Source organism: Oxyura jamaicensis, chromosome 13 (genome assembly GCF_011077185.1).
Source record: "Oxyura jamaicensis isolate SHBP4307 breed ruddy duck chromosome 13, BPBGC_Ojam_1.0, whole genome shotgun sequence".
In the NCBI taxonomy this organism is placed as follows: domain Eukaryota; kingdom Metazoa; phylum Chordata; class Aves; order Anseriformes; family Anatidae; genus Oxyura; species Oxyura jamaicensis.
In genome coordinates this window covers 243,102-254,291 of record NC_048905.1, presented here as the reverse complement: position 1 = coordinate 254,291, position 11,190 = coordinate 243,102, and positions in this window count along the sequence as shown.

The window sequence follows — 11,190 nt, the reverse complement described above, 5'->3', positions numbered from 1 at the left end:
TTCCTTTCCTTTCCTTTCCTTTCCTTTCCTTTCCTTTCCTTTCCTTTTTTTCTTTTCTTTTTTCTTCCCCTCTGGAAAAAAGACAGACACATTACCTACCGTTGAAATATTTTCTGAACATCTTTGAGAATCTAGTGAAGTTGCCATGTCTTGAAGTTGCAGATAAGACTTCTGACAAGAAAAATACTGTAATAAAAATTCTCCACTGAGCCACTGGACTATTCGGATATTTTTAAAGCATTTTTTCAATCCTCTTTAGCCAGATTACTCACATCAGTACCTCCAGCATTAATTAGATATGCTGCTGGTAATGAGATAAATTTTAAATTTGTTCTAAGGTAAAGAGAAACTGTTGGTTAGAGCCACAAGTGTCCATGAGTTCTGGAGGAATAGCAAGATTAAGGGCTGTGTGCATGGACCAGTGAAAGAAGCTAGTCAAATAGCCCTGCCTGTTATTTTTTTGAGTAGGACATGAAGATGTACGCAGATAATGAAACTAAAGATGAACCAGTGGCATCAAAAAAATCTGCCAGCATGAAATATCATTTTTCATCAGATGGAGTTGTTTCCTGTTAAAAGAGGTAAGATGAGAAAGGTGAGGAACCTAATTCTTTTCATACTGTATGACAAGAATTAATGGAGGATGTTGGCAGAAAATTCTTCTGCCTATCCTTGTACACAGACTGAAGTCAGCACTATTATGCATTCTGTTTATCTGCAGGCCCTAGCAGTTAGGCTGTAGAAACACAAATCAGTGAGGTAAATTTTTTTTCAAAGTTCAAAGGCTTTTGGATCTGTACAGTCAACCTAAAAGTTTCTAAGAACAGGGCATGAACATGTCTTGACTGAGAAAGATTAAATTGGGAAAACAAAGTCAAACTCTGATATTTCATCACAATGTCAAAAAATCCAACAGACAATTTTGGGGCTATTTCCTGTCTTCTGTCTTGGCCTGTTACATCCAAAGTGGGTATTCACACCTTCTGCTTTAGTATATTCAGACATTTAAGCACCAGTGTGTGTGAATCAAACCTAAGATAATTAAGTTTCCTATGGAGCCAATGGACATCCACAGGGGTGATTGAGAGCCCTATAAGTCTAAGTCTAAGCCTAAAATAGACAGTATATACATCCATCACAGATGCCAGATGCCTGGGACTCTAATTCTTTTCTCATCATTTCTGACATAAAAGAATGGTAAGAAGCAGCTGGAGAGCAATACTCCCCAACATGGTGTGCTTGCGGTATTTATCTGCCCATGCTAGCATCACGTGATGGTCTACAGCTGCAGACAATACTGAGAACCATACCAGCTTTTGCCACATACCTGAGCAAAGAATGTGAGATGCATGTTGCTGTAAATGACATCTGAAAAAAAATGCTGAAGTAGCCAGACAATCTGGATGGTCAAGTTTGTGCAATGTAGCAATGACATAGAAATATGGGGAAGGAAAAATATATGTAGCCTGATGAAACATGCTCAGATCCTGTTTGCTACAAAATAAAATAGAGGGAGCCAAATATTGGCATAGAATGGAAAAATAGAGCAGATCTCCTTGCACTGATAAAGGACTAGAGTTTTCAAAACTCTACTCTGAAAAGGAACTGATGTGTCATTGAGGTATCTATCTATTTATAGATATATGTGTGTGTGGAGAAGGAAGGGTCTTCATGGTAAGGTCTTCTGATGCACCTTTTTAACTTTTAAGAGAAGACATAACAGAATCATAGAATCATAGAATATTCCGAGTTGGAAGGGACCCATAAGGATCATCAAGTCCAACTCCTTGCATCGCACAGGTCTACCCAAAAGTTTAGAACGTGACTTAGTGCACAGTCCAAACGTTTCTTAAATTCATACAGGCTTGGTGCAGTGACTACTTCACTGGGAAGCCTGTTCCAGTGCGCAACCACCCTCTCAGTAAAAAATCTCCTCTTGATGTCTAGTCTGAACTTCCCCTGCCTCAGCTTCACCGTGTTCCCGCGGGTCCTATCACTGGTGTTTATGGAGAATAGGTCACCCACCTCTCCACTCCCCCTGCGAGGAAGTTGTAGACCGCGATGAGGTCCCCACTCAGCCTCCTCTTCTCTAGGCTGAACAGGCCCAGTGACCTCAGCCGCTCCTCATATGTCTTCCCCTCTAGGCCCTTCACCATCTTTGTCGCCCTCCTCTGGACAGTCTCCAACAGTTTCATGTCCTTTTTGTACTGTGGTGCCCACAACTGCACACAGTACTCAAGGTGAGGCCGCACCAGCGCTGAGTAGAGCGGGACAATCACTTCACTTGCCTTACTAGCGATGCCGTGCTTGATACACCCCAGGATACAGTTGGCCCTCCTGGCTGCCAGGGCACACTGCTGGCTCATATTTAACTTGCTGTCAAATGAAATACATAATGAAATACAGGCCTGAAAATCAGGTGGCTTGGATTCCTGAAAAAGAGAATAACAGTACTATAATAAAACTACTTCACCTGTCCATAAAGGCCAAACTTTATTTTCTAATATTGCTATTACTGTCATTGTTCTTGCACACAAGTACAGAGGAGGAGGACCACTGGTGCTCTATGTGCTCAATGTAAGAGATGGGCCCTGTCCCAGATACCTCTGAGACTGACCTGGAAGGCAAACTGCTGAGGGGGTATGTTGTCACTTCAATCAAAGCATCACAGATACCAGAATTGTATGGCTGTGCCAGAACCAAACTCCTACACTACCAATTACCTTCTTAAAGACATCAAGGGCAACATGAAAAATTGCCAGCTGTACTCCATAGTTGCTATTGCATAAAGCATTCTTTAGATCATACCAGAATTCCATGTCTCTGAACAGAAGATAATACCAGATGACTGAATGGTGAAGTATAATGGAATATAATTCACATTCAACTGGCCTCATTATGTAGTATCAGCATCTGGTTAGCCTGGAGAGCTGGATTCTAACCCTGCCCTAAAACCAGTGTGATACTGCTCAGGCTGTTTACAATAAATAGCTCAAAGGTTATCTCATGCCTGTTTAGTGTACCAGTTGCTACAATTATTCAGTATTTCTCAATCTTTTAATAGTACTAAGTATTTGGGGAAAAAATAAAATAAAATAAAATAAAATAAAATAAAATAAAATAAAATAAAAGGCCCTCATTGTCTCAAATACAGACTATATAATTGTAAAGCATTTTCAACTATTTGGTTTTAATATCGTAAGATCTTACTACATAAGGCTCTGTAACTTGCACAGAGAACTGGTAAAGTTGCACAGACAACTGGTAAATAAAATGTCGCCACCAAAACACCTGTGAAGTTCTTACCACTTAGCAAAATTCTAGCATTCTTTATTTTATCCATGTGTCAGGAGGTATCTTAAATGCTCATTTTTTCAATTTTCATGCTTTAAATTCCAGATTCTGGATCAAAAGAAGTGGAGGAGGTAAAGTTCTATATGCTAGAGAATTAGGTATTGCAGATAATCTTATTTCAAGATAATACACAGACCATGTTATTGTTATATGTTAATGCCATGTAAAACTCCCCATTTTAGTGCAGGAAGTCATACTTATTTGAAATCTTCTATTAATATATTTGATTTTCACCACAGAAATTTGTGTTAATATATGCTATGTATCTGAATTCTTGCCCTATACTCTTGTTGGAGGAGGAAAAGAACCTGATAACTGAGGAAATAACTTTTTTCTTTTCTTCTTGGAAAATGGTTGTAGGATTCTATATATGCACTTAAAAGACAGAATTCTCTTTTGAGTTTAACAAGGCACATGGAGAAAAATATATATCTGTCAGGAAAAATAAAACAAAAAGTCATGATGATGGTCAAGAAATGTGAGACCCATTTTTTCCAATTCTGTGGGACATGAACTGTATTAAACTATTGAGATGTGAGCAAACATATGTAGATACACATTTAAAATCTGAAAAACTGAGAAGAAATAAAACCTTTTATTTCCCTTGTTGATTAGACTTCAAAATTCCAGCACAAATTGGTCAGAGGAACCACTAATTATGAAGCTGTCTTCCTGCTAGGCCTACATCAGCTACAAGCATGAGAACTCTAGTGTCTTGTGCCCAAGGGTTAATGTCTCTTCAAAGAACAGCAGCCTCTCTTGAAAGAGAAGTATGTCACATACATCTTCTGCTGACTTGGCCATGTTATGACCACGCTCCTTCAGTCCTCCCAGAAGCAGCACCTGAAGGTAGAGAAGTGCCATGTAGGCATGGGGAAGGCTGTTTTCCCATCCATGCCACTGAGGTGCCATCTTCTGGGAGAAGCACAGCACATCCCGTGATGCTGTCCTCCCACCTGTAAAGCTGTGCCCTTTCTGAGCACAGCTGAAAAGATGATTGCATGCAACACAGAGCATAACAAAAGAAGGACAGATTTGTTTCTGCTGCTGTCTTCTCTCAGATTCTCCACTCTGTGGCTGGTTTCAACTCCTGTATTGGACAAGCCCACTACTGCAAGGGCTGGAGCTGCACTTACATTCATAGACTTATGTGTAACTTCACAGGAGGGCTTGAGGATGTTGTTAGGGAGGGACTCACACCCTTCCTAACAGGGGAATGACAAAACATGGGAGTTCCCTCCCTATTCCCAAGAAGTGATGAATTATTGAATTATCCCGGCCCCAGCCCTTACCTATCTCTCACAACAGCCAGTAATGTATATGAATTTCTAAGCAATGCCTCCATGTTTTCAAGCAACCAAAGCACATTAAGGCTATTTGGAACATGTTCCCTGGGTAGCTGAATGGTCTGTTTCTCACTAGAGGAAATCATAACAGCTTTGATCAACCAGAGCAACAGAAGACAGCTCTGGGTGACTTCTAGTCGGGGAAGATGAGACAATTCCATTCAGTGCAATCAAAATGCCATGGTAGCATATGATCTAGCAGGACTTCCAATTTATGAAATTGTAAATACAATTCATTATTCAAGTACCAGTAGAGAGGTACTTTCTCCTGTTAATGAACTTTCTTCAGTTGGATATCTACAGAACCAATTTTGTCTTAAATATGTACAGACTATATTTTTTCCATAAATCCTTCCATAATTAAAGAACACGATAAATGATTTCATTAATTTGTAAACCTCATTACTGCCAAGACCACTACAGATCGGGTAACTTTAAACCATTGCAAACAGGTATGTAGTTATCTGTGCTGAGACCACCTTCCCTAAAGGGAGAAGACATGTAATCCCAGAATCCCAAAGATTTTGTAAAATGTTCTTAAGCTTTTTCAGAATGAAAAGGGGCATGTACAGGCCTTCACAAAATAGAATTCTTTCAAAAAATAATTGAATATTCTTAAGTGAAGAAGACAGGAAAATGTGTGGGGAAGGTATTTAAACCTTGGTGAAAACATTAGTGGCATGTAAGAGAGACCTGGTATGTCAGAATCCCTTTTTCTTTTGGCAAGTAACAGCTGTGGAGAGAGGAGCAAAACACTGCTGACTCAGTGATGCAGGTGAGACTCATTAGGCACCAGCTTTCTTATAAGTATGGAGAAACATTTTTCTAGAAAGAAAATAGGGATATGTTGGAGTTTAGGATACATGAAGAAAATTTCTAGGAACTATATCGATAGGAGTAGGTGCAGATACAGGAAAAGCCACATGTAAGTTGTTAATTAGAAGATACAGTACGTACATTAGCTTTGGAAGATTTTCTTGTCCTGTAGTTTGTATTGGGAACTACATGGGTATTCAATAAGTTGTTCCCTTAGAGTAATTTAGTTTTGAAATGTTTACAAGTTTTTGATAGCCCTTTCATATGTAGTTAGGTTCCAATTTTGACATAAATTGGGATGGAAAATGTCTCAGAAAATTAAAGCTTAGAAATATCTTTTGAGAGACCTGTAAGTACTGAGAGTCTGTGGGTTGTAGACTCTCTTTTTTTTAAGCATAAAGGAATACATTAAGTCCCTCGGGTCTCTTATTTTTTATGACTTAATAATATTTGTGCTAGAGAAATAATAAGATTATGAAACTTCCCTAAAATATGAACTTGCAGTATGTATGTCTCAACAGCCACAATCAGCTCTCAATGAGATGTCTCAGTGTCCTGGATAAAAGTAAGCAAAGCGAGTGCTCTAACACTAGTTTAAGCAGCACAGATATCCTCTTAATTTTAGTTCACATGTCCTTGAGTGTTTCAAATTTCAAAAGCCCTGTAGCAGTAGAGTGAAGGAAATAGAACCAAAAAACTACCTCAAAGATCCACATGACTGATATGTGTGATATGTTCTTGGGCTTCTTCCAAGAAAATAAAGGTGTTTTGGTTTTAGTCTATCTTGCAACCACCTACTTTAAAGTGCCATTCACATACTCCAGTTGTGTATATGGAAACTTAAATGATAGTATAACAAACTGCCCTACCCAAATTCCTTAATTCAATTGAGTTTCTCTATGTCCTTTAGCAATCTTCTCTTGGTGCCACCAAAAAAAAACAAAACCAAATCAAACACACAGATTTACATCCGGCTCTTGAATTAACTACTACTTCCCTTTTCCACTTAGCTTTTACATAGTAGGACTCGCTTACTTTCCCCAGATTTTAGGGCCTAAATTTTTGGATGCTGCTGACACATCTAAAATCCATGCTGACTGGCAAGAGGGTCTGTCCCCATGCTTTCCATAGCTGTTATCTGTTCTATGTTCAACAATAGCCTCAATGGCACAAGTTCCTCTCTGGCAACTTGGCTTAAATTCCTGTCACTGCATTCCTGTCACTGGTCATTCTTTTCCTGATGTATGCTGACTTTTTTTTTTCTTTTTTTTTTTTTCTTTTTTTTTTTTCCCTCAGAAACAAGCATACAGGAATAGAAATTACCATGCTGTATGGCCACCAGGCTGTGGATAATATTGCACAAGGGGTAAGACACTGTAGATGCTCCTGCTGTGTTCTCTGTAGGTAGAAGTATTAGGAGATGCAATATCTGAACAGAGCAGTTACTTGACTCTGTAATCATAACTTCTGGAATACAACAGGCAAAGCCAAACAGGAGCATTTGCTGAAGCCACTTCACAGTTGAGATAAATGAGTAACATCACAGTAAATGTGAATGCCACTTCATGCATTTACTCAATGGTGACATCATAAGCCTCATTTAGGCTGTTTTTCCTCTATCCCCAAATTACCATGCTTTGGACCACAGTGTGTCTTCCCATCAGTGTGAATGTTTACCTACAAATGTTTACTCTAAATCATGTGATTTTTATAGTCTGTTTCTGTTTATTGCTTGAAAAATAAGACTGCAACTTTGAAATGAGAATTCTCTACCTTATTTAGCTGTTTTTGACTATAGACAAATGGGTCGACACTGGAGCAAATAAACACTCACTAATACGTTACTATACATACATAAATGCCCATGGCAATTAATTATATACAGGATATCCCCTTTAATTTAGTATCAACTTTTTTGTAAGAAGATTCAATGTGCAAGGTGATTTCTTTGTATTGAGTCATAATGGCTAAATTCTTTTGTTTCCCAGAGAAATTTGAGAATTCTGTAGTGTTAAACAGAAAGCAAAGGCAAATACTTAGTATAATCTGTAAATGAGGAAGTATAAAGTGTCTGTATGGTGTATTTTACTATCTGGGACCTGAGCACCTATCTTTCTGCATCTGCTATAAAACTAGCAGTGAAACAATGGGTTTAAGGTGTGAATAGGATTTGTCATGTGACCCTATATATGAGATGGTCTCAATACTTACTGTACCTGTGGACTCTTCTAATAGCTTCTCTGTGACTCCCTTAGCTTATTCTGTCATGTCAAACTAAAACTTTTATTATTTTAAATTTCACCACAGAGCATTGTGGATTACACTAGAGAGATCAGTGACTGACTTTTCACTTTGGCTCTCATAACAAAAATAAATACTCTGCTCAGTAAGAAGCAGCCTTCGTTGCTCAGTTTATGGGTGTATGAAATATGCCTCCAAGAAGTTCAGCATATTGTGATTTCCACTGATCAGTTTGAACAGACTGATTAAAGGGTGGCCTAAATACTGACTCAGAAATGGCCTCTAACACACTATGGCAAAGATAGCTAGCGATAATCTTAGGCTATGTTAAAACTGCTGCGGACAACATCAGTGTCACTTCTCTGTTCATAAAGATCTGTGTGTTGAGGTGTAATTTTGATGATTTACATTCGTTTCCTCTCAAAAGCCACATATGTGCTGAAGAATGGCAGAGCCTTGCTGCTGGGTGTGAGCAGCCTCACTCCCCGCTACCCTGGGGACATGCTAGTGACATGCGGAAAGCAAACTCCACAATCAGTAGGACTGTAAAGTATGTATGTTTATTCAGCGCTGGGCGGCACAAGGGGCAGTCCCACCAAAGTCGTGGGCACCCCAACGCGGCACTTGCCTTGGTTATATGTGGTGAAGAGTTACATATGCATGAAGTTTCTCGATACGCCTATACATATGCATGACCTATCCCCACTTTGTATTAAAATTAGTTCCAGGGAGTCATTTTCATAGATTCCTCCTATCCACGCTTGCGAAGTGTTTTCTGGTGGTGGTCGCTGGGGTCGTGGGGATGAAGATTAGTGAGTCTTCCTTGTCACTGCTGGTTGGCCTCTGTCTCAGTGCAGACTCAAAAGCTTCTCAGCTTCTGCTTAAATTGCAGATTCTGTTTCAGTTGGTTCTTGAAATGTGTTTCCTGTTTTCTATCAGGAACTTTTTTTCGTGAGGAATCCCAGAATTTCCTGCTTCGGTTTCTTTGCACAAGAGGTAGTGGAAGATATAGCACGTGTCCCTGACCTGTCTTATTTACTAAAATTCTTTTGGCTTCCTTTCACATGCCCATTAACCTATCTATCTACTGAAATCCTTTTGGCTTCCTTTCACATGGTCATTAGCCTTATCTTATCAACTAAAATTCTTTCAGCCTCCTCTCGCTGCTACACATCTTCGCGTGCTATTGTCACATCAGCTCTCTTTAACAAATTTTTCAGGGTTCCCTTCGTTCCATTTATTTTCAGAATATGCAGCGCGCATCCCTGTAACCCTGCCACCCAGCGGCGAGCGGCGCCGCACCCAAAACGGCGGCGGCAGCGCTCCGCCTCCCCTTTGCCGCCTCACCAAGATGGCGGCGGGGCGGGCCGGTGCCGGGAGCGGCCCCGGAAGCGTGGTGGCGCTGGCGGAAGGGGACGCGCAGCAAGCGCCGGCCGGGCTCGGCCCTCCCGCCGCGGCCACCATAACAGGGCGGCGCTGAGGGGCAGGTGAGGGGCGGCGGGGCGCGGAGGGGCCGCCCGGGGGCGCGGTGGGGCCCTCCCGGCTGCAGGCGTCCGGGCCCGGCCTGGCGCTGCTGTCCCTAGGCGTGCGGCCTGACAGAGCCTTAGGGGAGCGTGGCCTGGGGAGGTGCAAAATCAGCCCCTCGCCCCGGAGGAGCGCCCCTCTGAGCTCGGCTCTCCAGGTTGGAGCCGCTCGTCCCTCAGCTCGGGGCTGAGGGAGCTGGGCAGGCCCCGGCTATGCCCCCTGGCCGCTGGGTAGGCCCTGTCGGTGCGGAGTGGGGGGCACTGGGCGAGGGGTGGGCGGCAAGGCGATGTGTCGGTGCGGTGGTCCTCGCGAAGTGAGCTGATGAGGATAAAAATCGCCCGTCAGCTTTGTTGCCTGTTACTTTATTTTTGAAAATGGGGTCAGCTTGGCAGTGGAGAACGAAATGGTAAAGGTGCGCCTGTCAGGCCAGAGTAGAGCCCAGAGGATCATGTGTGTTTAGCAAATCCTGGCTTGTAGTGTTCCCTTTCATGCTGTTCAACCTGTTATTATCTTTCTTTTCTCTTACCTTTGATCATAGTTCTTCAGTCTTTCTCTCTGCTGTACTTTAAACACCTCTCTGCTCCCTTACTTGTCTGTATTCATCTAGGTTTATGTTGTATCTAGTTCTATTCAAATTAAGTGATTAGATGACATTTGCTTGGAATCCGTGTAATACGTGTTTTCATTAGAGTCCAATATCAAAAGTAGTTCAACTTTGTGGATTTAAACCATATTATAGTACAGTATTATTAACATCTCAAACTCTTCCCATGTGCGCAGAAAAGAAATGTAGCATATGTACTGACAATAAGTTTAGAGTCTTTAGTTTTGGCTGGAGAAGCCCTAGCCAATTCACAGGGTTAGAAATATGTTTCATGCTACTCACTAGCAGAAGGTTCCAATTAAGTTCTTTTAATATTGCCATTTAAAATGGAATGAATTATGACAACATACAGTTCTTAAAGTGCATACAAAAATGTGTGAAAGCACATGCTTTTCAATAATTAGATTGCAGGGAAGCCGTTAATATTTCAATTTTTTTGTCAGTGTATAAATTATTTATGTTGGAGAATGCAGTCATTTTTCATGTAAATTAAATGTTTTGTTTTTCTGCTCAGGTGCCACTTACATGTAATGTGAAGCAAATGCTATGGTGTATTTGCATCACAGTGAATGCTTTAACAGAAACATCTCTTTAAGTTTTCCAAAATCTGTCTTTTTAAAAATTTCTTTTCCCTCACCCATTGGATTTTGGTATTCAACCTGTTAGACAGGTTTACTGAGTTAATGGTGCTTTGCCCTACTTAGCAGAAAGCGTTCCTCAGCTAAATAGCAGTAGTAAAGACATTTATCTTGCCACTCATCTACATAAGATGTTAACTCAGTTATTCTGATATTAACATTGAGTTCATGTTATTTCAGCTCCGTGTTTGTTACTTCCTACAATAAATTTGTATGCTTTTAAATAAAATCTTTTATTCATACTTCTGTCTTTGTATGCCAGTATATGTGCTGTGGGACAGTATAGACACAAAGACATTAATTCAGTAAAGGGAAGGGGGACGGAAATCCTGCACATTGCTGCTGAGGCAAGGTCTTTCAGTTTTTCTGGGACTTCTGGATCTTTAACTAAGCAACATGAATATTTTTTGTAGTGTTCTATTTTTTAAGAGGAGCTGGTTTGAGGACTTCTGATAGTCCTTCATTTTTCCAAGAAAGATCAGTGGGTGCCTGGCTTTTCTAAAAGGAAAATTTGTTTATTTTCTAGTAGACAGAGGCCTTGTGCTGCTTCACTGGAAGATAATCTAGTCAGTATTCGGTAATCTCTGATTTGTCTTGAAGTAGCATGTGGATGGTATCTCTGAAGACACCATCATGCAGTTCTTTGATTAAACCCATGATGATTTTT